Here is a 25881-nt window from a genome sequence, read left to right as displayed (position 1 = left end):
AGACAACTGTCGAGATACGGCGCTCGCGGCCGTACAAAGTACGCATTTGCATTAGTCGAAGCCGCCCTACCGCGCAGCCTCCAAAACTGAGCGCGAGCTGGAACCGCGATCGTTAGTTCCCCTTGCGCCCGGTGGCGACATGCGCAGTGGTTGGCGGAGCGCACCACTCCCTCCCTCCCATTCTCTGACGGTCAAACGCGCGAAGGAAAACGGCGTGTTTGCTCGCCGCTTTCTTCGTTCGCGCGCTGCAGACTAGGCTGTAATCGTCAGCTTCTCTCGCGTGCTTTCACTCTCACATACAGCATACGACGCGCGTCGGAGGTGTTATTGCCCTTCGAGTTTATGCGGAACATCACGGCGATGGCGACGGCAGAAGTGTGCTTGGAGCGTTCATTTAACTGCTATCGCAATAATAACAGAGTGAAACGTCAGATGTCTCCTCCACAATCTTAATGATGCTAAAAAAATCCTACAGAGGTTTAACTTAAAGTCCCCGTGTCTTCAAGAGACACACCTTAAATCAACACGAAGAAGCCTTCTCTGGCAATATGATATTATCCGCAAAGACCGAGGTGGTCGCGTTGTCGGGTGGTGTAGCAATAGTTGCAGGCAAGTCTGTACCTTGTCAACATGTGGCCCTTCAGGCGGCTCATGAGGCAGTGTGTGTACGGGAAATTTTTAAAATAAATTGGTCAATATATGTTCGATATTTCTACCCCCAAAATAATCACCTCGGTAAAACATTTTTGTTACATCATTCATCAGCTTCCGGAACCGTACATACTTCTGCGATATTTTAACGCTGTTAAGAACGGCCAGCTGCAGTGCAAGTTTTGCCACCCAGTTGCGACTATGGCGGCAACATTCCGGGAGCGTCGCCGCACACCTCTAGCCACGGCGTGACTAAGTCGACTGTGTGTGAACAACAATACGTGCGTCCTCGACTCTCCGTCGTTGGAGCCGCGTTTGACGAAGTCGCCATTGTAACTAAATGGGCTCGGCGGACCAACTATTGCTACTGAGCCGCGGGAACTTCAACTGACACCCCTTCCCACGTGCCGACCAAGACGCCAGACAATGGGCGGCCGGCGGGCGCGCTGCAGTTCGGGGAATAAATGCCCCTACGGTGCCTCGTTCTCACTTACGGTGCCTGGTCAACTCGCCTACGGTGCTTAGACGCCGTTTCCGTCACCAGGGTATCGGGAGAGGACCGAGTGTTTAAAAACTGCTGTTGTGTGGCTGCTCAGGACCCTCTCTCTCAAGCAGTCATGTTAGACTGATGTACTTTCTCAAACAGTCATGTTAGACTGATATAAGTACTGTAAATGAACCCATATTCCTCATTCTCGATGAGAAGCAGTCCTTCCCTTCATCAACATACTCAGCGTGGATAAGTTGGACAACGGCACGGGCCAGCTACCTTCTAATTCATGCCCGACTCCAATCTTGACAACGGATCACGAGCGAAGGGATTGAACCCTCAATCATAACAACGCTCACAACACTTTTTTGGGGGGAATCACGTGATGTGACGCGAGAGGTCGAGTTATAGAGCAATTCCTTGTAAACTCTGGTGTGGACCTCTTCAATAATAAAGAATCACGATATTGGAACCTTCATCATAATTCATATTGATCAATAGACCTTTCTATTGGCTCTGCCTCTGTTTTCCCTGATACAGAATGCCACGTGTCATCAAAAATCCATATGCAAAAGACCACTTCGCGGTAAATCTATACATCGTAACACCACCTGACTCCTCCCTGCACCTGCCTCGCTAGAAACTTGCCTCGGCCGATTCGAAATGTTGTAAAAATACACCCATTTGTCACCAGGGTTTATAAGTAATCTTAGTATGCATCATGCTGTATTATATTGTTACGGATATGTTGAGAGTATAGAAGATTATATTTACAATATATGTACAAAATGAGTCTCAGCAGTTAGGATGGCTGACCACCAACAACCCGCAGCAACCAGCGTCTCGCGCTCTTATTCTTTCTCTCTTCTTTCACCCTTCCGTATCAGGGCCCCCGGGTGGCGAAGCGCCGTCTCGGCGCATGGTAGGCGAAGATTTGCGAGCGAAGTATGACTTGAGCCGCGAAACGTGCACGACGTCAACAGGCGGCGGACTTGAGGATAGATGAAACTGTAACGGCGCGATCTCGTAATTGACGTCGTTGACGTAGGACTTCATAAGGCCCTGGGTAGCGAGAGAGGAGCTTCTGGGAGAGGGCGACCCGACGACATGGTGACCAAAGCAGCACCGAAGCACCTGGGGCGAACTGAACATCACGATGGCACCGGTCATAACGCTCCTTTTGCAGATGCTGCGAGGCTAATAAGCGAGATCGCGCGTCTTGACGCGCCATGTGAGCGCTATCGATAACTTAACGAGCGTACTCAGTGGCAACGCGGGGCACAGAAGGTAGGATGGTGTCAAATGGCGAAGCGGGGTCGTGGCCATACAAAAGATAAAAGGGTGAATATCCTGCGGTGTCACGTCAAGACGAGTTATACGCGAATGTCACGTAGGCCAGCGTGGCGTCCCAGTCGCGGTGATCGTTGGTAACGTACATCGACAGCATCTCTGTGAGTGTTCCGTTGAGACTTTCCGTAAGACCGTTCGTTTGTGGGTGGTAGGCGGTGGACAGCTTGTGCTCAGTGGCACAAGAGCGGCGGATGTCGTCCACAACTCGAGACAAGAACGAGCTACCGCGGTCTGCAAGTAACTGTCGAGGTGCACCGTGCTGGAGAATGACGTCGTGAAGGAGAAAATCGGCTACGTCTGTTGCGCAACTAGTCGGCAACGCCTTTGTTATTGCGTTGCGTGTCGCGTAATCAGTAGCGACGGCGATCCGCTTGTTTCCTCTAGTCGTGCGCACCTCCACCAATATGTTACGGGGATGTTGGGAGTTATCGAAGATTATTTTTACAATATATATACATAATGAGTCTGTGTAGTTAAGATGGCTGACCACCAACAACCCGCAGCAACCAGCGTCTCGCGGTCTTGTTCTTTTTCTCTCCGTTCATCCTTCCATAACAATATTTTACAGCTTTTATTATTCACGTAGAAGAAAAGTTCATCCCTTAAAAGAATGGTCATTCAAGGGGAAGACGAGTTCGCTGGTGGAACGATGACGGCAGATAAACTTTAAATAAACAAAACAAAGCGTGGGGGATTCCGCACGGGTACCAAACTGCAGAAAACCTGGTTGGATTAAAAAAATCCACATCACAAAGAAGGCGCACGCGACGACAGGCTAGGAGAGCAAGCTGGGAGAATTTTCTCGTGGTAATCGATTCCTATACCCAAGAAACAATAGTGTGGCTGCGCTCTGAAGGCAAAAGTGGCAGCAACCGCATCTGCTGCCCTTGGGAAATATTCAAGGAAATAGGTTTGAAGACCACAGAGACCCTCTTTGGTAAATATTAGAGTATATATCTAGCTTCGCGCACTATTCACAGACATTCCCTAAACACACAGAAACATAGTGTCGCAAGACACTAGATGGCAAAGGCAGGGGAAACAATCTATATCAAAGTCCCCTCAACATCCTGTACTCAGAGCAGCATTGAATGTCTGCGAAAGCTCTGCGCCGTGAGCAGACAAGGTCACGTATGCATAATCAAAAACGTGCACACGGACACACAAATTAGATTGCGTGCACTTCTTAACAACATTTGGGCAGCCGGACACCTTCCAGCAACATGGAAAGAGGCTATCATTGCCCCTCTTTTGAAACAGGGTAGACACACCCTTGGTAACAAGGTACCAGTGAATGGCGCTTGTAAACGGACTATATAAGCGTTTAAAAATATCGTTGTCTTTTTCATGTACTAGAATCAAACAACATGCCTGATCCCTACTACCAGTATGGTTTTAGAGAACGTCGGTCCACAACCGATCATCTTGTGCTCATTGAGGCACCCTTCCGCGATGCATTTGCCTATAACAACGCTCGTCAGTTTTTCTAGAGATGGAAAAGGCCTATGACACCACATGGCGATGGGGCATTATTAGAGACCCATCGGAAATGGGTGTCCCTGGTAACATGCTTTGCATAATGCAAAGCTATCTCTCACACAACGCTTTCCGTGTAAGAATTTTTAGTAACATGTTGAAGAGGACGAGCTTGTTCAAATCTGGAACTGAGGTTGAACAGCGCGAATAAAACAAGGACGCGAAGAAACATTACCACAGACAAGCGCTGACTGCCAACTGGAAGTTTATTTGAAGTTGACCAGGTGTTTTATAGCTTTTACAGCATAGGCATGAGTACAGTCGTCACATATACGTTAACAAAACCAGGAACATCATGAACTTTGATGCAAGAACAGATATTTCTTTCTCCACAAAGCAAGGGAGGGAGCGCTTACACATTTATCCCCTTCCTATAATATATGATATGCATCTGGTGTTTCGCTTTTGCTCGTGCTTTTTTCTTTCCCTATACATTTTGTCTTTTCAAACAATAGAGTGCATGCCGCCTATTCAGAATGTCTCGCTAAAATGACTCCCATAGCCATTCCTTACGCTATTGCAGTGCTGATGAGCTCTGTCGTTGAAACGCTGTCCCATTTGTCCTATGTGAGTTTCACCGCAGCTTAGCGGTATCCCATATATAACTTTGCGCGTGCCCTCGGTGAAATTAGTTTTATGACTGTGGGTGCGCAGGGGCCTTTCAAGCGTTTTCATGCGACCGCAATCGAGAAAAGCTCGCACAGAGCACTGAAAAGGAAATTAACATTATGTCTTTAGATTGTGCGACAACTTGAGGAAGTAAAGCACCATGTGCGCTGGTTTCTTGTCTTTATTCTTTTCTTTGTATGCTGGTTCCAAACTTCCATGTTTCTTTCTGCATGATGGCCTCGTATACTGAAGTAATGACAGAACGGGGAAAACCTGCGTTATGGAATTGTGCTGTCTATTTGAAAAACTTCGTTCACACTCGTACTCACATGACTTACACAGTGCAGCCTTAAAGCATGTGGTCGTTTTGCCCCTTCTAATTTAGAGTTTACGTTGTCGTAGGCCAAAAAGTTCTTGGATCTGGAATCATATGCCCAGCATACATGCCCATCCTAAGCACAACAAAGATGAACATCAAGAAAATGAATGCGGTTGTTAAACGGCGATTGGTACGTGAACGTAAGTCATCCCGACGAGTTGATGAACATGTCCGAAATATCTTTGACCGCGTCGTCAAGATGCATACGCATATTTTTCTTTATAAGAATTAGGTAGTCCTCGATATACTTAAACAGGCTGCATGTCTACCAACTTAGCAGAAGTTACATTGTCAACAGAGGATAAATATATGTCGAACAATATGGGGGCAATAGCCGATCCTATGCTGATGCCGATACGCTGGATGCAGAACTGGCTGTTCAAATTGATGTCAGTTGTATGAAGATAACAATCTAAGATTGCTAAACAATTTAAAAAAATTCACGCTGTTAAAGCAGACAAAATTCTGAAAATTTAGTTCTCCATGTAAGAAGTTATCTCGGCAAATAATGAAGACCAGGGGCCGCTATCTTGCACACATTCGAAACGCCGACATTCGATTTCGCCTCACGCGATTGGGCTAGATTGGCCTAGGCCACAATATCGGCGCAGCCTGGACAATCGCGCGAGGCGAAATCTAACGTCGGCTTTTCGAACGTGTACGAGATAGCGGCACAGGGGACTGCTGTAACCGCATGTTCAATAGATGCAGAGGGCTTATGTTATTCTGTGCTGTGTGATGGTTTGATGTGTGCAGAGCGTGAAAGGATAGAAGATTTTTAAAACTGACTTTGCAGAATTCTGTCGGCTTTAACAGCGGCAATTGCTTAACGCTCCTAGATTTTTACCTTTATGCAACTGCCATCAATTATAATGGCCAGCTCTACATCCAATGTAGCGGCATCTGTATAGACCAGACATAGCCCTCATTTTCTGCGACAAACCTCTACCCTCTGGTGACAACGTAATTTCTGCTAAGTTCGTGGACACGCCTGAAAGGTAGGTGTTTTGGTACGTTGACCACTACTTAACTGTTATGAAGAAACATATATGATGCAGTCGAAGAAATTTTTGATATGTTCACGAACTGATCCCGATCACTTAAGCTCATGGACCAATTGACGGTTATGAACCGCATTCAGTTTCCTGATGTTTTTCTCTGTCGTTCTTTGGATGAGCATGTATGCTGGGCACATGATCTCAGATCTAAAACAACCTTGCTGCCCTACGGCGGCGCCCACTCTAAACTGATTAAGAGGGGCATAACGACCACATGCATTAAGGCAGCACTGAGTGACTTGCGAGAGCACGAGTGTGAACTGATTTTTAAATCAGACAGCACGATTGTAGAACACAGGTGCTCCCCGTTCTGTCATCACTTCTGTTTGGGAAGCGATCTGGCAGAAACTAAAAAAAATGAATGCGTATGCAAACAGAACAGAAAGAAAATAAGACAAGAAACTAGTGTACGTGGTGCCATACTTGCACAGGTTGTCGCACAATCTGAAGAAAGTTTCTGATATACATATTGTTAGCTTTTCATTGCGCCGTGCAGTTTGTCTCGGTATGCAATCGTATGAAACTGCTTGAAATGCTCCTGTGCTCCACCAGTCATAATACTCGTTTCACTGACTGCACGCGCAGTGTTCGTTATCTGTAAGATACCGCTGAGCTACAGTAAAATTTATATAGGGTAAACGGGACAGTGTTTCAATGGCAGAACTCGTCAACACTGGAGTAACGTAAATAATGGCTATGGGAGTCTTTCAGCGGGATATTGTGACAAGTGAGCATGCCCGCCCATGTTTGAAAAGACTAAATTCATAGGTAAAGGAAGTTGCGCGTAAATACTATTGCACTCAGTATCACTGGGCATGCTAAATCATCATCATCATTTACTGGACCCTTAAGGACCCTTTACAGGGTATTACATAAAAAAAAGGGGGGGGGAGAGTCATCATAGATATACACAAGTCAAAAATGTTACAAGAAGAATGAATTAAAAGAACGCAGGTTCAGTAATGCAGCGAAATAAAGTAGAAGTGCGGGCGACTTCAAATGCAGCAACACTTGGAGTGCAAAGAGAAAGTGCACAATTCTAATTTCCAGAATGTGAAAGCAACCGCTCTTTAAATTCTTCAGGATCATGCTCCGTGGCGATTGCATCTGAGAGTTCATTCCATTCCTGGACTGCTGTGGGTAAAAATGATTGATTCAAGGCAGAAGTTGATCCATACAGGTGCTGTAAACTGAGTCAATTGAACAGGCGTTGTGACGAACGTGCTGGTTGTAGAAGTGATTCGCGCAGATATTGAAAATGGTAGTACAACTTGTGGAATAAGCATAGACGTGATATCTTGCGTCGATACACTAATGTGGGTAAATTGAGCGATGACTTAATACTGCTGATACTAGTTTTGTAGTCATATTTTGAAGATATGAATCGGTTCTGGACAGATTATATTGCATTGATTATATATGTTTGATGTGGCACTAAATCGCGGTAGCGTATTCAGGTTTTGTTCGAACAAATCTTTCGTATGCCAGTTTACGGACGGAAGGGGATGACAACGATAAATGTTCTTCTGATGAAGCCTAGTGTTTTAGAGCTGTCGGCGATCTGTTTCGTGATGTGTTCCGGCCAGTTTAGATTGCTAGCGATTAGCGTACCGAGGTACCGATACGGTTGTACCTGCGAGATGTTGACTGTGTGTAATGAGCACGCACGGGTAAAGTTAGCGTGCTTGCGGGAAATTTGAATAAATTTGCATTTAGATGCATCAACCATTTGGTACACCAGTTATATATTAAATGCGGGCCGTTCTGAAGAAGCGCCTGGTCGGACTCTGCAGAAATTCGACGATAAAGGACACAGTCGTCCGCGAAGAGAAATGCCACAAGGGAGGTCATTAATATGGGTGAGCAAGAGAAGGGGACCAAGGAGCGATCCTTGTGGAACTCCGGAAAGTACCTTGGTTGAAGCTGAAGGACACTCCTATAACGGTGTGCTGAAGGCGGTCGGTGAGGAAGCATTTCATCCAGGCTCGAAATTGCGGGTCTCAGCCGAGAGAAGTGGCGTCGAAAACATGGAAGCACGGGCACCGCGGCACCTGCATCGTCTACAAGGACGACACCTGCCTGCACGTGTGCACGTGGTGTAGCGAAATAATAAATCAAGAATAAAACTACGAATCAACAAGCGCCACAAACGAGCGCTCAGCGAATCGGCAAAAAATTACATTAAAATATGGGGTTTTACGTGCCAAAACCACTTTGTGATTATGAGGCACGCCGTAGTGGAGGACTCCGGAAATTTCGACAACTTGGGGTTCTTTAACATGCACCTAAATCTAAGTACACGGGTGTTTTTTCATTTCGCCCCCATCGCAATGCGGCCGCCATGGCCGGCATTCGATCTCGCGACCTTATGCTCAGCAGCCTAAGAATTGACAAGAGGCGCGTGGCTCAGGCAGCCAGGAGGAGTCGAAGGGCCCTCGTCGAGAAAGGGACGAAGCTGAGAAGAGGAGCCAGGAAGACGCGTTGGCTTGGGTCGGAAGTCAGCGTTCGGGAGACCAACCGCTGTCGGAGGGACTCGGTCGAGTGTCAACGCATGAGGGGACTTGTAATCGACACGTCTTCCGCTCCCGTCAACCAGCCGAACAACCTTAGTCATGGAGAACTCGCCTGACGCCTCCGCCCGTGCAGTTCGTCGAGCGACGCAACATCAACCAAACTGTGAGTGCGCAGAGGTAGTTGCTCTGAACGCTGTGTAGGGCCGCTTGATCTTGCTTTCCCCCATGTGATGTGCCTTTGCACTTGTATTTTGGATGGTTGAATATAGGGTTGTATGCGGTGATTGCTGCTGTTCTTCCCTTGCTACCTTCAGAAGCGTCTCTGACTCATAATTTTAAACCTGCTTCCCGAACCACCTCTTAACAATGGCGTCCGCGACGGAGACTCTGTCTGATTTTTTAGAAAGGTCGGATCAGTACAATAAGATATTGTAGCTGATGGCTGCATGGTAGGCATAAATGAAAATCCTTACACTCATTGAGGCCAGTGAAAAATCTGGCTTGAAAGATGCGCAGCTTAAAGCGTGAGCAGAGGAAAGAGCAAGGAAAGCACGTGATGAGAGAACACAAGCACGTGAAGCTCATAGCCGCAGACTTGAGTTAGAGCGTGAGGTTTTGGGCGAGAAGTTGTTCCTTGAAGAGCGTCGACTAAAAAAAAAGACGTGGCTATAAGGCTTGCAAGGCACTATGCTATTCACTGTCAGGATTTGGCCATGTTACCGTTTAATGAGTGTGTTAGTCCCGCCGAGCTCAGCAGTGAGCTCGGTAGCAATCTTGTAGTTGATCTGCAAGACAGACAGACAGATGCAAAGGAGAGCAGTGTTCAGGTGGGCTGTCTTCTCACGAAGTGTTACATTCTTGTGAGCAGCACACTGAGCTCGATTTAAGATTCCAAAACGCTCAACAATTTGTTTCATGCCATAGACTGTACGCGGCTAAAGCATACGGTAATATCAGTATTACTGATTATACCGACGGCAGTTTTGTTGATTTTATAGAGACCGGCATGAAGTCTCACGAGGGGATTTAGATTGTTGAACAATCGGGTAAAAAGCTCCAAAATATTTCGTTTCATGATCGTAATACCTACAGAGAGGCAGTTAAATTTCAAATTGCCATAGGCACAGGAGATTTCGCGGAACAGTGTGAAGACGTAAATGTTTTTGAGGTTCACGCGATGGCTTCCGCTGAGCAGACGAAAGGCACAAATTCTGAAAGGGTGTCAAGCACTCCTGAGTGTGGTCTGGCAAGCAAACATGGCCGACGAGGTGTATGAAAGTTCTTCGCGTATGAAATCGAGTGCGGTCAAGCATACAATGCTAAACTTTGCGTGGGAACATGAAAACAGAAAGCCAGTTTTTCGGTGCATGTGAAGCAACTTGGCTGTAAAAAACAACTTGAAAGTAAACAACACGTGAAATCGTAAAACGCAGGGAGGCCTTGCGCTTCTCGCCTAAATAGCGTCGCAAGGTGTATGCTTGTCACGCACGTGAAACCCGACGTTGCGTAGGGAGACATGCGCGTCAGTTTCAGCCGATATGGCGTGCCAGTTCCCACCGAAAATTCGTCAGATATAAGAAAAATGTGAGTTTTCTAGGGCGCTGAGTGGTAAAGCTTAAGCTAATGTTAACCAAACACAATTATGCTACCGTGTGTGACCCGTGCGTCGCGAAAACCCTTTTGTGTTCTTTGCACATACCGTTCGATGTTATTCCTACTCGCCTATAAAAGATACTAAATGCCACTTTTCGGTCCACTAAACTTTTTCAGAGCAACTTCAGATCTACCTTATATGTTTTGATGCTATATTGTACAAGTATGCAAATAGGTTGCTTAAAAAATGGAACTGGATAACTTCACTGAGTACATTACTGCTATACAGCTGCGTTCTTTTGTCACTAGGAAAAAAAGGCATGAATATTAGAGTATTGACTGAACTTTATCCCAAAACAACTTTCAGATTGATTTCTGTGTTGCATTAGTTATAAACACTGTTTCTAGAATCTCGCAATATTTCTGAAGTTTTTTTAATATGAACTCTGTGATGTTTTAATGACATTTTAGCGATATCTCGAAAATCATCATTAGGAAATCTTGCTTTAAAGATTCTTAGAGTGATTTTTGTCTGAGTGCAAACGAATATCATGTGAACTCTTAACGGAAAGTGCTTGGTGCCCTAAATGCTTTTTGAAATGGCGGCTAATGTGACGAAGTGCCAAGAGGCGCCTGGACGACGACGAAGTGGCGTCGAAAACATGGAAGCACGTGTACCGCGGCGCCTGCATCGCCTACAAGGACGACACCTCTCTGCACGTGCGCACGGGGCATAGCGAAATAATAAATCAAGAATAAAAGTACAGATGAACAAGTGCCACAAACAAGCGCTCAGCGAATCGGTAAGAGACGCGTGGCTCAGGCAGCCAGGAGGCGAGGCCCCGTCGAGAGGGAGACCAAGCTGAGAGGAAGAGCCAGGGAGACGCGTTGGCCTGGGTCGGACACGTCAACGTTCGGGAGGCCAACCGCTGTAGGAGGGACGTCAACGTAGTAGGGGACCTGTGATCGAGACGTCTTCCGCTCCGGTCAACCAGCCAAGCAACCTGAGTCTTCGAGAGCCCACCTGACGCCTCCGCCATTACAGTTTGTCGAGCGACGCCACATCAACCACACTGTGAGTGCGCGGAGGTAGTTGTTCTTAACGCTGTATAGGGACGCTTGATTTTGCATGCTCCCATGTGATGTTCCGGTGTACTTGTATTTGGGATGTTTGAAACGGTTCCCAGCACCACGTCTTAACAGACAGCAAAGCTGTAGACGACCACTAAAACAAGCACCCTTGGGACATAGCTTGAAATTGTTCACATGGCTACATTCACATCTACATTACCTAAATATCAGCCGAAGATGTTTCGACGGGAAGTGACTTGGCTTTCACCGCTACTCCGTACACCTACAAAGCGTGTACCATTCAGAAGTGAAATTCGCCGCGCCTAGTGTGCAAGATCCTCTACAGGAGTCCTAACTATACGTGGCCTTCCCATAGGACTGTCACAAGACAAATCAGTTGCTAGCTGGGTTCTTCTGTTACATACAAAAGTTTAGTTATGCATTTCCTGAGCCGTATCCTGCAGTCAAACTGCCGTCGTCGCGCTAGCTTGCGCAACAGTAATCGTTACCGGGAAACGTATGTGGGGAGCGCTGCGTGCTTGCCATTGCCGGTAGGCGCACGAATGCCTTATTATTAATAATGTGGCTCGGATGGTTGCTTTGCGCTTGTGCTTAATTCAGACGTATGCTGTTCTATATGTTGTATGCATGGTTCCAAAGAATGTATTCACTGTTCGCTTCCCTTTTATTAGTACTTGTAACCCCTGCCTTACAGGGGTGTGAGCCATAGATGGTGATAGTTTTCTGTTGACGTTACGCCACGGAGAAACGCCAGGATAGTAGCCATACACAGCTTCGCTGAAAAATGAGTGTTCCTTGGTTGAACGAAGACTGCAGAGGTGCGCAAAAGAGGCAGAATAGAGCATGAGCCATACCTCGCGGTACATTAAGTGTGAAAAATCGTATTGTATTTAAGCACAATAAATTAGAAGAAAGCACAAGGTCGCGGGATCGAATCCCGGCCACGGCAGCCGCATTTCGATGGGGACGAAATGCGAAAACACCCGTGTGCTTAGATTTAAGTGCACGTTAAAGAACCCCAGGTGGTCGAAATTTCCGGAGTCCTCCACTACGGCGTGCCTCATAATCAGAAAGTGGTTTTGGCACGTAAAAACCCATAATTTAATTTAAATTAGAAGAAAGGTGAACATGGTGCCAAGCAAAGAGAAAAAGCGGCATGAGGTTCGTCGCTGGTATAATAAGTTCATACACACCTGAGATGAATGTGTGGGACGGCTTATTAAAGCAAAAGGAACAAACAAAATCCATCCGTTACCTCTAGTGAACGACGAAGGGAGTGCCTTGCAAGACCAGTCAGACTCTTTCCGGGAGCACGTTGAGCATGTGTGGAGCTCAATCATCTACTCGCATTCCTTCGTGAAATACAAAAAAATCTAAGGACGTCTGGCATTCGTATTGGAATGCCAGCAGAGCGAATCAGATAACCATCCTCTTAGTAGTGCCTAGTTGAGAGCTGACTTGCCTACAACGGGACCTGAGAATCATGTAAGACGTGATTAAGAATGTACACATGGATACACAAATGATACTAATCGCAATCTTCAACACTGTTCGGGCTGCCGGATACCTTACATCATCATAGAAAGAAGCGATTATTGTCCCTACTTTGAAACAAAGAAAAGCGGCACCGAAGGCAACAAGCCACCGCTCTATAGTGCTTACAAGCTGTCTTAACAATCTGTTCGATAAAATGTTCAATATTCATCTTCTGTATTTCCTTGAATGGAAGGAAATAAAGCAGCTCTACAACCGATCATTTCGTGCACATCGATTCGATCATTCTAGGTGCGTTCGTACATCAGCAATTCTTTTTGTCCGTATTTCTCGATATGGAAAAGGCGTACAACACAACCTAGCGTTACGGAGCTTTCTGAGACCTGTCGGAAATGGGCATCGGCGGGAACGTGCTGAACGTATGTGTGTATGAAAGCTATTTTGTACATCGTACTTCTCGCGTCAAAATCACCAATGTCTTGTCCCTTCCCTTCGCGTAAGAAACTGGTGTTCCCAAGGGAGGCGTGCTTAGCTGCACTCTTTTAACGCGATAGCGTTAAGGAGCTCGTGTCGCAGAAAAGCCGGTGTCGTCGGCGGGTGTCGGCGTCGGTGTCGGCGTTTTGCGGCGTTGACCGTGAGCGATAAATCACGGCAGGCACTCCATAAATAAAAAGCAACTTCCAAGATGGGCTGGGTGGGAATCGAACCAGGGTCTCCGGAGTGTGAGACGGAGACGCTACCACTCAGCCACGATTTCGATGCTTCCAAAAGGTACAAACGCGCCTCTAGTGAATGCGGTGTTGCCTTCGAAACGAGCCGTGGAAAGTTATACTGCAGTGTATATAGGTAATTATGAACATGTAACTTACAGAAGTCGCAATTACACGAGTAGCGAAGTGCGTTTCGCTGCATTTCTTCTGCGCTTTCCGCACACGGAGAGCCATCTTGCGGCAAACACAGAAGACCCCCTCCTCTCCATGTACGGCGCTGCCCCGACAGATGGCGCGCCACGCGGGCATTGGAGCTGTCGCGGCTCGGACTCTCTCCCCTGACAACGCTTCGCCTTGCTCCCTCTGTAGAATCAAGCGTCCTTCCTTTCTTTAGATCACTATCTCTCTATCTCTCTGCCCGTGCCGATCACGGCGTTTGGCTGGCGTGCATCATTTCCCCCTCCGGGATACCGAGTTCTTTGGTTCGCTCCGCTTGCTCAGGCGCACGTTTCGTTGCTGCGCCGAACGCCGCGTTGCTCGACCATATGGCTCGACGCTCACCGCGTCTGATGCGGGGCGCCTCGTAAGTGATGGCTGCCCTGTAGCCCATTGTCTTACACCCATTGGCGGGTCGACGGGAACGCTATCGCGTTCCACTCTTGAAGGCGAAGCTTAAGCGTCCTCCAATTTTTTCTTCGTGATGGTGTGGACGCTCCTGGCTTCATCACGACAAGCCATTTCTTTATTTCGTTTATGTTGACGATGTGCAGATAGGATTCACATCCTGTAGCCTTACCGTGTGCGAGAGACGGTTATTGTCATGGCTGGAACTAAGTGGGCAGAGGAAATGGGTTCAAAGTTAAACCTAGAGGAGTGATTGTGTTCTTTTCGCAAGAAAGATGGGGCTAGCCCCGGAATACAATATTGATATGTTTGGACAGCATATATCTGGAACGACTGAGCGTAATTTTGTTCTCCACATAAGGAATCTCAAAATTAAACGCTAGACGACAATGAATTTTCTCAAAAGTTTGGGCTCACATGGAGCAGTGATAGGAAGCGTCTCATCAATGTCTACTAAAAGGTTTGTGTGTTAGTGCGTGGACTACGGTCGCCTAATTTACCCGTCTGGTACATCAAGTGCCCTAGCCACAGGAGTCTTCAGAACAAGCCATGTACAAAGTCTTTATGTATGATTCAATGAGGGATCACCAGAACTGCTAAAGCCGTGCACTAGCTTCACATACTATTTGAAAGTACACTACAACCTTGCACATTCTTGTTACTCAAGCGTAAACAACTTGACATGCGCCACACGTTCTTATTATTGACCTACTGCGAGAGAGCCTTTCCTTGGCGAGTGGGGAATCTCAGCAAACGCGTTGTTGCACCACTCCTTGAAGATCGTCTCATTCCTCCAGCAAAGTTGTTACCGTCGTGGCAGTGGAAGCTCATAGAGTGTGACACATCACTTAGTGGGATCACTGAGCATGCCCCAGAGGCACATATTATGCACTATCTTACTGATCGTCAGGCGAAATTCTTAAAGCCAGGGTATGACACGGAGGCACCAAAATCACATGACGGCGTGTTTTACATGCAGCAGTAGGATCATTCTTTTTTGAGTTTCAGTCCAGAAAAAGTATTATAACGACCTGCAGGGCCGCCTGCGTGAGCAGGCGTTTAGTGCCTTGCGACACCACGAAACTGAGCACATGAGGTTGGACCCTTCCGTGTGCAGTCGTGCGGGGCTTAGGAGTGTCCAGGGAAAAGGGGATCCTAGGGTCTGAGAAAATGCTGGGTGTTTGAATCGGCATGGCCTCTCGGTGGAGGGAACACACCTCTTTGGCCTCAGCTTCATGTAGACGGTACCGCCGGACTGATCCACCCGAGGGAAATCGGCAGTTGCCTTTTCCTGTCCTCCTCTCAAAACTTAGCCATTCTCTCTTGCTTTAAACCTTTATTGTATTCTCTTCCTTTGCTTCCGATTTTCCAGGTGACAAGGGTTAACTGTGTGTGACATAACATAACTAGGTTATATCATATATTGCGTTATATTAGTGTCGCACAGCTGGCATTTGCAGTAGCTGCCCTTCAAAACTTCTGCAATGTCCCCTCGTCGGACTGACATTGCTTCCCATCGTCTGCAAAGTCCCATCGTTGGACTGGTGGCTGCCATTGCTTCTGATACAAGATTTTTTGTTATGACTTTATTTTTCCACGCGCTTCCTGCCACGAGTAGAGGGGCCATGCCGAACTGTGAAATTTTTTAAAAAGCACTGAACTTTCAACACTACCATGTAGTCTACAATGAGAAACCTGAAAAAGCAGTGAGAGACATTTATCCTTTTCTTGTTGCAAAGTACTTGAAAGAAACCATTGCCACAGACTATAAAGCAAGGAAGTTGGCCAGCTGCGACCTTCTCTTGAATCTCCGCGATGAGCAACAGCACCAGAAACTAAAGAATCTATTGGCATTTCGAGACTTGCCAGTCAGTGCAACTCCTCACCGCACGATAAACACCATCCCTCGTTTCATCTCAGATAACGACTTGATGAAACTGACTGAGACCGAAGTATTAGAAGGCTGGGGTGACCAGAACATCATGAATCTAAAACGATTCAAGATTAGGAGCGACGGCACAAAAATCCAAACGAAACAACTCCTTACATTCAGTTCATGTGTGTTGTGCGAGGCAGTCGAAGCAGGCTATGTACAGGTCTGGGTTGTGCCATATGTTCTTAACCCTCCCACATGCGTAAATATCAGAAATTCGGCCATACTTCACAGAACTACCGCTGCCGACTGACATGTGCTAAATGCAGGGTGCGTGAACATTCAACTGAGTCGTGCGAAAACACCATCCATTTTGTGAACTGTGATGGGGAGCACGCCGCTTACTCGTGGTCCTGCCCGTCATGAAAACGAGAGAAAGGAATCCTCGCAATTAAAGTAAAACAGAATATAATATTCCACGTAGACGCAGGCGAGTGTCCTACCTGCCGAAGCATAGCTCCGGTGAAGTGGCGCGTCAAGGGGCAGCATCACCAGGGCTTCCGGCGACTGTCCGACACATACACAGTGACCCGACGGTGATACCATCCACCCTCTCGGCGGCTGCAGCTAGCGTTGCTCTGCTTTCCGAGAAGAAGGGGCCATCGACTCCGGTTTGATGGCCTCAAGGGTCTCGTATCTCGGAATGAGGCCCTCAAAATGAGCACAACGTTCCAAAGAGCAGGTGTCCAGCTCTCCGCCAGAAGCAATGGGCACAACTCCTATGCAAGCGGCGCTGTCAGCGCCTAAGGAACGGCGCGGATCTTAGTAGGGTGCCAAAAGAGACAAACCTCACACCACGAGGCCCGGAAACGGATCTGGGAGCAAATGTTCATTCTCATTTCTTGAACACGCAACGTAACGCTCTATCAGAATGGCCATACTATTTCTACAGCAGAATGTGAGAGGTATTCAGGGTCTTTATGAGGTTGAAATTTAGAAGGTTAAAGCCTGCACTCGACAACGTTCTGGGGCATTATTTTACATTTCCCAAAGACCATGACGAGGCTAACTCCTCATCCGGTGGTGTGTAGCAATAACTAAGGACAAGTGTGTAGCTCATCAGCATTTACCTCTATAGACACTCAAGAAGCCAGCATCAGTACTGACAATTCTTTTAGTAGATACTGTCTGCACTTAATACGTTAGTCCTAAATATGAACTCAAGGGGAAAGATTTCAGTGACATCACTGACCACATTGCAGAGCTTTACATACTAGTTGGGGTTTTCAAATCTCACAAAGGCTTTGGGGAGATTCCCTGTGCGACAAGCGAGGCACCTTTGCGAAAATATTCATATACAATCTGGCTCGTCTGTCTTTATCAAGAAAGAGCCAACATTTCACTACCTTCATGACAAGACTTACTCATCTATCAATTTATCGCTTGTATCTCCTATACTCTTTGCGGACACAGTATGCAATGTTATCATCAATCCGTTTAGGACAGAATTTTCTTATAATACTGAGCCTGATAAAGCAATATTGACTTGTACCCGGCTACGCCTCGATTAAAGTGGGCCTCTGCCGATTGGGATTATTTTAATCAATTTACTTGCCTATCACGGGCTTTATACATGACTTTAGCATAGACGATGCCGCGGTCAATTTTAACGCTTCTATAATTAATGCAACAGGAAAAGTCATTCTACAAACAAACGGCCATTCATGTACGACACATGTTCCTTTGTAGAATGAAGACTTTATATATGCGCGAAAGTGACAAAATAAGGCATTGGACAGGCTGCATCGGTACCGTAATGCGAAAAATGTCATAGAATATAAACAGATAAATTCCCTGAGGTGAACGATGCGACTACAAGTGAAGTCGGCCAGCTGGGAAGTGTTTATGTCAGGAATTAATTCCTATACACAGGAAACAAAAGTGTGGAATGGGCTCAGAAGCCTAAACGGGTGATCAACGCAGCCTTTGACTCTGGTAAATGGCGATGGAAATAGCTTGCGAGACCAGGCTGACGCTAGTGTGGAGCACTTCGAGCTCGTGTCTAGCTCAATCAATTGTACACAGCCATTCCTTAAACAAAAAGAGCAAATAGAAAGCGTCATTAGATCGTAAATGTAGAGAGATAAAACCCTAGAAGCGCTTTTTCCCATTGCCGAGATAAAAGCCTCCTTAAACAAATGTCAGAGCCCTGCTGTGGGACATGACAAATCTACTATATAGTGAAAAACCTTCTCACAGACACCCAAATGATTCTACTCACACTTTTTAATAGAACATGGGCGGCTCGGTACCTTCCGTCTACATGGAAAGAAGCAATTGTCGTTCCGCTTCTGCAGCAGGGGAAGGACCGTTGTTTAGTGACAACCTATCGCCCAATAGCGCCCATAAGTTGCCTGTGCAAGCTATTAAAAACAATGTAGTGCTGTCTCCTACATTTTCTTGAATGAAACTGTCTGCTCGATCCATATTAGTGTGGCCTTAGAGGAGGCCGGTCAACACCCGACAATCTAGTACGTATTGAGGGAAATATCCGTAACGCTTTTGTCCATAAGCAGTCTTTATCCGTATTCCTGGACATGGAAAAGACCTACGACACGACGTGGTGCTTTGGAATATTGCAGGACCTGTCCGAGATAGGTATTTCGGGAACCATGCTTAGTGTTATAGAATGCTACCTGTTTAACTGTACTTTCCGAGTTAGAATTGGCAATGCTTTGTCCAAGTGTTTTATCCAGTACTCCCCAAGGTGGAGTCCTTAGTTGTAGGCATTTCATTGCAAAGACAAATTCTTTGCATCCATTCATTCCACGCAGCATGTTTTATTCGGTATACGTAGACGACATACAGGTTGGATTTAGGTCGTTCAACCTAGCACTCTGTGAGCGACAGGTTCCGCTCTCTAATTCACTTGATGAATATGGCTTGAAGCTGAACCTGAATAAAGGCTCATGCGTTTTGTTTACACGGATCAGAGGACTGAACGCTGATTGCGACGTAGAACAGCATGTGCAGCGCATGCCTGTAAGCGCCGAATACAAATTTGTAGGCATAATACTCGACAAAAAGCTCATTCTCATCCCACACGTAAAGTGTCCTTCGAATTCAAATTCTTAATTTTTGCAACCATATTTTGAATGGTTTCCTTGACTAAAGGCTGTGGTATGCAGCCTGACAAAGTCGAATCAATCAATCAATCAATCAATCAATCAATCAATCAATCAATCAATCAATCAATCAATCAATCAATCAATCAATCAATCAATCAATCAATCAATCAATCAATCAATCAGTCAAGCAATCAATCTATAAATTTTTATCATTACATAAAAAAACTATGGATATAGGTATACAGAAGGAGGTCTCAGAAAAAAACTGAATGGTGACCTCCTGTTGGGGATGGTTAACATAAATGTTCCATTGGCGAGAAACAGCAGCTGAATCGGTGCAACTACAGAAACGATAAATAATGAAATACAGATATAAGTAAATGAAGATATTATAAAGAAGATTTATTGAGGTTCGTAGCGACAGCGGGTTCTAGGGTGCACCGAGCACAGTCCCCTAGCTCGAGCCTCTGCTGCGCGCTTGATGCTGCCGATGCTGCTGACTCTGCGCTCACGTTCGTTATCGTCCATACAATATTAACAGACAGCAATATATCGGCATTAAGCAATAGTGAAACGAGATAAAACTAACATAGAAGAGGAGCAAAAGAAAAGAAAAAGTTAAGTAACATGCTGGACTACATAAGAATGGCAGGTCCAAAACGAAAATCGGGTTATACAGTATGTAGTGTCACATACATATCACGTGCATATCACACGTGCAGTGGTGGCATAGAGGTAGAACACCCGCCTCGCGTGCAAGAGGTCCGTGGTTCGAATCCCGGCGCTGGCAATTTTCCACCGGACTAAAAAAAAAATCTGCGTGTTCATAAATAGGTCTGGAGTTCGGTGACCATCCGATCCCGGTGACCAGAACCGGTAACGCACTCCCTCACTAGAGCAGGATTGGCCACCCTGGTGCAGTACTTGGCCACAACCTCCTATATGAACACAACAATCAATATACAGTGCTAAAAAGCGGACACGCCCTGTGCTACCGGGGATTAGCAGAGAGAAGAGAACTAGGAGTCGGACTCCTGATTAATAAGAATATAGCTGGTAACATACAAGAACTCTATAGCATTAACGAGAGGGTGGCAGATCTTGTTGTGAAACTTAATAAGAGGTACAAAATGAAGGTTGTACAGGTCTACGCCCCTACATCCCGTCATGATGACCAGGAAGTCGAAAGCTTGTATGAAGAAGTGCAATCGCCGATAGGTAGAGTGAAAACTAAATACACCATACTAATGGGCGACTTCAATGCCAAGGTAGGCAAGCAGCAGGCTGGAGTCAAGGCAGTGGGGGAACATGGCATAGGCACTAGGAATAGCAGGGGCGAGTTTATTAGTAGAGTTTGCGGAACAGAATAATATGTTGTTACTGAATACCTTCTTCCGCAAGCGGGACACCGGAAAGTGGACGTGGAGGAGCCCGAACGGCGAGACTAGAAATGAAAAAATTGGAGGACGCTTAAGCTTCGCCTTCAAGAGTGGAACGCGATAGCGTTCCCGTCGACCCGCCAATGGGTGTAAGACAACGGGCTACAGGGCAGCCATCACTTACGAGGCGCCCCGCATCAGACGCGGTGAGCGTCGAGCCATATGGTCGAGCAACGCGGCGTTCGGCGCAGCAACGAAACGTGCGCCTGAGCAAGCGGAGCGAACCAAAGAACTCGGTATCCCGGAGGGGGAAATGATGCACGCCAGCCAAACGCCGTGATCGGCACGGGCAGAGAGATAGAGAGATAGTGATCTAAAGAAAGGAAGGACGCTTGATTATACAGAGGGAGCAAGGCGAAGCGTTGTCAGGGGAGAGAGTCCGAGCCGCGACAGCTCCAATGCGCGCGTGGCGCGCCATCTGTCGGGGCATCGCCGTACATGGAGAGGAGGGGGTCTTCTGTGTTTGCCGCAAGATGGCTCTCCGTGTGCGGAAAGCGCAGAAGAAATGCAGCGAAACGCACTTCGCTACTCGTGTAATTGCGACTTCTGTAAGTTACATGTTCATAATTACCTATATACACTGCAGTATAACTTTCCACGGCTCGTTTCGAAGGCAACACCGCATTCACTAGAGGCGCGTTTGTACCTTTTGGAAGCATCGAAATCGTGGCTGAGTGGTAGCGTCTCCGTCTCACACTCCGGAGACCCTGGTTCGATTCCCACCCAGCCCATCTTGGAAGTTGCTTTTTATTTATGGAGTGCCTGCCGTGATTTATCGCTCACGGTCAACGCCGCAAAACGCCGACACCGACGCCGACGACACCGGCTTTTCTGCGACACGAGCTCCTTAACGCTATCGCGTTAATAGACCTCATACTCTGCGCTAACCCTGGCATCATACAGGATGTGGACGTGCTCGGCAAGGTGCGCTGCAGTGACCACAGGATGGTAAGAATTCGAATTAGCCTAGACCTAAGAAGGGAACGGAAGAAACTGGTACATAAGAAGCCGATCAATGAGTTAGTGGTAAGAGGGAAAATAGAGGAATTCCAGATCAAGCTACAGAACAGGTATTCCGCTTTAACTTAGGAATAGGACCTTAGTGTTGCAGCAATGAACGACAATCTTGTGGGCATCATTAAGGAGTGTGCAATGGGAGTCGGCAGTATCTCCGTTAGGCAGGATACCAGTAAAATATCGCTGGAGACGAAAGATCTGATCAAGAAACGCCAATGTATGAACACCTCTAACCCTACAGCTAGAATAGAACTGGCAGAACTTTCGAAGTTAATCAACAAGCGTAAGACAGCTGACATAAGGATGTATAATATGGATAAAATTGAACATGCTCTCAGGAACGGAGAAAGCCTAAAAACAGTGAAGAAGAAACTAGGAATTGGCAAGAATCAGATGTATGCGTTAAGAGACAAAGCCGGCAATATCATTACTAATATGGATGAGAGAGTTCAAGTGGCTGAGTTCTATAAAGATTTATACAGTACCAGTGACACCCACAACTATAATGGAAGAGAGAATAGTCTAGAGGAATTCGAAATCCGACGGATAACGCCGGAAGAAGTAAAGATATCCTTGGGAGCTATGCAAAGGGGAAAGGCAGCTGGGGAGGATCAGGTAACAGCAGATTTGTTGAAGGATGGTGGGCAGATTGCTCTAGAGAAACTGACCACCCTGTATACGCAATCCCTCATCCCTACCAGAATCTTGGAAGAACGCTAACATAATCTTAATCCATAAGAAAGGGGACGCCAAAGACGTGAAAAATTATGGACCGATCAGCTTACTGTCCGTTGCCTACAAACCATTTACTAAGGTAATCGCAAATAGAATCAGGAACACCTTAGACTTCTGTCAAGCAAAGGACCAGGCAGGATTCCGTAAAGGCTACTCAACCATAGACCATATTCACACTATCTATCAGGTGATAGAGAAATGTGCGGAATATAACCAACCCTTATATATAGCTTTCATTGATTACGAGAAAGCGTTTGATTCTCTCGGAACCTCAGCAGTTATGGAGACATTGCGGAATCAGAGTGTAGACGAGCCGTATGTAAAAATACTGAAAGATCTCTAGCGGCTCAACAGCCACCGTAGTCCTCCATAAATAAAGCAACAAAATCCCAATAAAGAAAGGCGTCAGGCAGGGAGATACGATCTCTGCAATGCTATTCACAGCCTGTTTACAGGAGGTATTCAGAAACCTCGATTGGGAAGAATTGGGGATAAAATTTAATGGAGAATACCTTAGTAACTTGCGATTCGCTGATGATATTGCCTTGCTTAGTAACTCAGGAGACCGATTGCAATGCATGCTCACTGACCTGGAGAGGCAAAGCAGAAGAGTGGGTCTAAAAATAATCTGCAGAAAACTAAAGTAATGTTTAACAGTCTCGGAAGAGAACAGCAATTTACAATAGGTAGCGAGGCACTGGAAGTGGTAAGGGAATACATCTACTTAGGGCAGGTAGTGACGGCGGATCCGGATCATGAGACTGAAATAATCAGAAGGACAAGAATGGGCTGGGGTGCGTTTGGCAGGCATTTTCAGATAATGAACAGCAGGTTGGCATTATCCCTCAAGAGAAAAGTGTATAATAGCTGCGTCTTACCAGTACTCACGTACGGGGCAGAAACCTGGAGGCTTAGGAAAGGGGTTCTACTCAAATTGATGACGACGCAACGAGCTACGGAAAGAAGAATGATAGGTGTAACGTTAAGGGATAAGAAAAGAGCAGATTGGGTGAGGGAACAAACGCGAGTTAATGACATCTTAGTTGAAATCAAGAAAAAGAAATGGGCATGGGCAGGACATGTAATGAGGAGGGAAGATAACCGATGGTCATTAAGGGTCACGGACTGGATTCCAAGGGAAGGGAAGCGTAGCAGGGTGCGGCAGAAAGTTAGGTGGGCGGATGAGATTAAGAAGTTTGCAGGGACGGCATGGCCACAATTAGTACATGACTGGGGTTGTTGGAGAAGTATGGGAGAGGCCTTTGCCCTGCAGTGGGCGTAACCAGAATGATGATGATGATGATGACATATCATATAACAAAAAGTTTTCAATTCTTCAGAAAATTGAAGGGCTTTCTGAAGTTTATTACAAACGGTTATGTATTCAGTGATGATATGACTGCAATGTGAACTGCCTGTTTGCCGTAATTAGTGCGACCTTTGGACAGAATGAAGTTAATATGCAGCGCGAAATAAGTTGAGTTGCTGTTTGTTAGAAATGATGTAGGAGTTAGCGACCATGAAATTTTGGCATTTATTAGTTTGGATAGAAAAGTGTCAAGGTTGTACTTGACAAGCGCTGCAACGTCCAGAATGTTATTTGCTTATAGTAACTGTTTAGCGCTGGCGATGTGTGGACTCGACATGATTATTCTAAATTCCTTGTTTTGGATTGTTTGTATCGGCTTGAGGTGAGTAGTGTACGTGTTACCCAAGGAGGTTATGCAGTAGGTTATGTGAGACTGTATGAACGCGAAATAGTGAGAGCAACACAGGTCTTGAAAAGAATGAACGTGTCCTATTGAGAATGCCTATTCCATGTGATAACTTCTTTTTAATGAGATATATGGTGATGAAATTTTAGGTTACAGTCAATAATAACAGCTAGGTATGTGCATTCTTCACTTGCTGATAATAAATTGTTGCCAATGGAAACGGACGAAATGCTAGTGATGATGTACTTTGGGATGAAAATAAAATGAATTTAGTTTTAGTAGGATTAGTGGTCAGTCTATTTATTTTCCACCATCCTAACAAGTTACAAAGATTACTATTAAGCCTGGTTATTACCGTTGACAGACATTCGCCAGAATTAGTCATTGTAGTGTAATTGGCCTATAGTATACACTTAGAAGAGGTAAGGCAGTTAGGTAGATCAATAATATAAAGTAAAAAGAATAACGGGGCCAAAATGGATTCTTGTGGTACACCTAAATTAGTCATTTTAGGTTTTAGAATAAGCACAGGAAACATTAACAACTTGGTATCTGCCTCGTAAGTAGCTGCGTAATAGTAGTAAAAGATGACCTGTGATACCTATTGAATCTTGTTTAAGATTAGGATTAAGATTAAGATTAAGAATATCGTGATTAATGCTATCCATTGCCTTTGAAACGTTTGCAGGTAAGGATGCTGTGAATTTACCGTTATGAATGGCCTTCTTAAATTGGTTAGAAAGAGATACAAGCGCTATGTCTGTAGAGTAACTGGCTCAAAATTGAAATCGGTCAGGGGAAAGAACAATAAATTTGTTGAAGGATTTGATCAATTGTCTTTCGATTATTTTCTCGATGAGCTTGCAAAAGAAGGGTAAGACACAGATTGGCCTATAGTTAGATAGTAATGAGCGATCGCCTTTCTTAAAAACTGGAGTGACCCTACCACGTTCAAGCTCGCGAGGAAAGGTCCCGGTCTTAAACACGATGTTAATAATTTCAGACAGTACAAATGATACTGATGTATAAATTAATTTAACATGACCAGTATTATTGTCGTCCAGCCCAGCACTAGATATTTTTAATTGTTGATTACTGATACCACCTCTTGAGGAGTGATTGATACATATAAAGTGATTGTGGAAGGCGCTTTGATGCATATAAGTTCTGTTCAGCTCGAGTGGAGTTATCAGGAAAGCAGAAATCGCTGAAAGCATCCGCAATCATAACTGGCTCTAAATAAGTATTACCATCGTGGGATATTTTAGCTATGCTATCAGCTCCTTGCTTCCTATTCAAAAATGAGTTTACTATTCGCCATTTTTTCTTTATGCCGGAACCACATCTAAGTAATTTTTTTTCGTAATATTTAGATTTAACTTTTTTAAGCCGTGAAGAAAGTGTTTTACAGAATTTCTTGTACCGCGTACGTAGGTTTATATTGAGAAGGATGTAGGTTTGGGATTGCTGGTAAAACGTGCTTTAAACGTAAAACATGCTTTAAACACGCTTTAAAAAGTGCTCTGTTCTCTCTTCTGTCCCCTCTGCTGTCCTTGCGCTGTTATTCTAAACTTTAAAGGTTTATATTGAACTGTTCTCATTTTGTTTTTTATTAATGTTTTCGCATGTGCGCATGGTCTTTAGCAAACTATCGGTGACCCATGGATTTTGAGGTGAAGCCACTTTCTTTTTCCATTTGCTTATCTGAGAGTAAATATGATAGTGTGATAACAACTTTGTTAGAAATAACGAGGAGGCTACCTGCTGATCATAGGTGCCAAGAGCGAAGAACCAGACTGAGATACAGCTTCTGAGAACAATTTTTATGGAAAACAAGTTTGATGTAAGAGTTGGAATAGAGATAGTGCGCAGACG

The 25881-nt window shown here is 45.6% G+C and overlaps 1 protein-coding gene across 4 annotated transcripts in view; it reads left to right on the top strand.

The window, feature by feature from the left end:
• The window catches only part of LOC135897941 (galactose-3-O-sulfotransferase 3-like), a 128975-nt gene that overhangs the window by 4753 nt on the left and 98341 nt on the right, over positions 1-25881 (top strand). The window contains exon 1 of one of the 4 annotated variants that reach the window (XM_065426652.2): positions 10884-11254. The exons of 1 other annotated variant lie outside the window; for it this stretch is intronic. The gene's annotated coding sequence lies outside the window, so the exon portion shown is untranslated. Of the gene's footprint in view, positions 1-10883; positions 11255-25881 lie in introns of those variants that run through there. 2 more of the 4 variants (XM_065426653.2, XM_065426650.2) reach the window with 2 other exon arrangements.

The sequence above is a fragment of the Dermacentor albipictus genome, chromosome 2 (assembly GCF_038994185.2).
Source record: "Dermacentor albipictus isolate Rhodes 1998 colony chromosome 2, USDA_Dalb.pri_finalv2, whole genome shotgun sequence".
Taxonomy (NCBI): domain Eukaryota; kingdom Metazoa; phylum Arthropoda; class Arachnida; order Ixodida; family Ixodidae; genus Dermacentor; species Dermacentor albipictus.
Note: the sequence above shows the minus strand (reverse complement) of the source record. Positions and strands in the feature narration are given on the sequence as shown.